The sequence below is a fragment of the Fonticula alba genome, assembly GCF_000388065.1.
Source record: "Fonticula alba strain ATCC 38817 unplaced genomic scaffold supercont2.1, whole genome shotgun sequence".
In the NCBI taxonomy this organism is placed as follows: Eukaryota; order Rotosphaerida; family Fonticulaceae; genus Fonticula; species Fonticula alba.
Window position 1 is genome coordinate 2790847 of NW_009242971.1, and position 1098 is coordinate 2791944.

A 1098-nucleotide genomic window follows, 5' to 3' on the forward strand; every position below is an offset into this window, starting at 1 on the left:
CCCGCCGATCTGGCTAGAGGACTACGGCGCACGCGTGCGCCCCAGAGTGCTCACCGGACACTCCATGATATCGCTTCCAAGTGGACGAATGCTCCTCGCGCCGGAGACACTGGGGACGGGAGGGGGGGGGGGCGGGGTTGGACCGGTAAGACACGGGAGTGCGAGGCCAACTAGGTCGGCGGCTGCCAAGGATTGCGGCCGTGCCGAGGCCGTTGATCTGGCCCCCAGCGACCCTGCATCCTTTTCTCGCTCTCCTTTGTCCGCGCGTCGACGCACTTGGTGGCCTGTGCGGGCGTCTGTTGCTCCATGCGTGGCCGTGTACGCCCTGGGGCACCCTGGGGCTTGCCACGGTGCGCTCGGACACTAGCCGGTCCATTGTCCAACCCCGCCCCTTGCCCAGGCCCCAGCACGGGGAAAACGCCCGTGGCACACTTGTGCCCGTGACGGTTGGCCCCCGGCGGGGCGGATTTCCGATCAGGCCGATGTTGGCGCGCCAGAGCGCCGGAGCCAGGCCGCCGGCATGCCCACGCCCCGTGCCATCAGAACATGCGAGTGTGACGAATCTCCATATCCTATCAGATCTTCCCCGTGCCGCTATCTCCGCGCCCCTTCTGCCGGAAGCCATATCGAAAGAAGGTGCCGCAGTGCTTGTTCACCGCGGCGCCAATGCCCGCGCGCGCGCACACGCGCGCGTGCGCCCCCATCCATCTCCCTCCGCCGAGGCGGCTTGGCCGCCGTCGGCCGAGTTGGCCGGAGGCAAGCGGCAAGCCATGGCCGTGGGAGCGGCTGCCCGGGCGAGGGGGAGGGCAAGGGGGGTGGGGACGGCGAAGAACGGGGGCGGGGGCCGGGGCGCAGGGGGGTAGGGGCGGCCCCGCAGCCGGAGCAACACCCCCGCCCGGGCGCCGATGACGACAACAGCCCCAGCCGTTCCCTGGGGTAGCGCAACGTCCCGGGGCGATGCGGAGCGCACTGTCCCGTGCGCTGACGGGGACGGCGGACTGTATCGGCCATATCGCCGTGTGGCCCCAGGCTCCCTCCGGACCCGAGGTGCAAGCGCGCCGAGTGGATTATGGGGGTGGGGCCGGAGGGGAGGGGGGG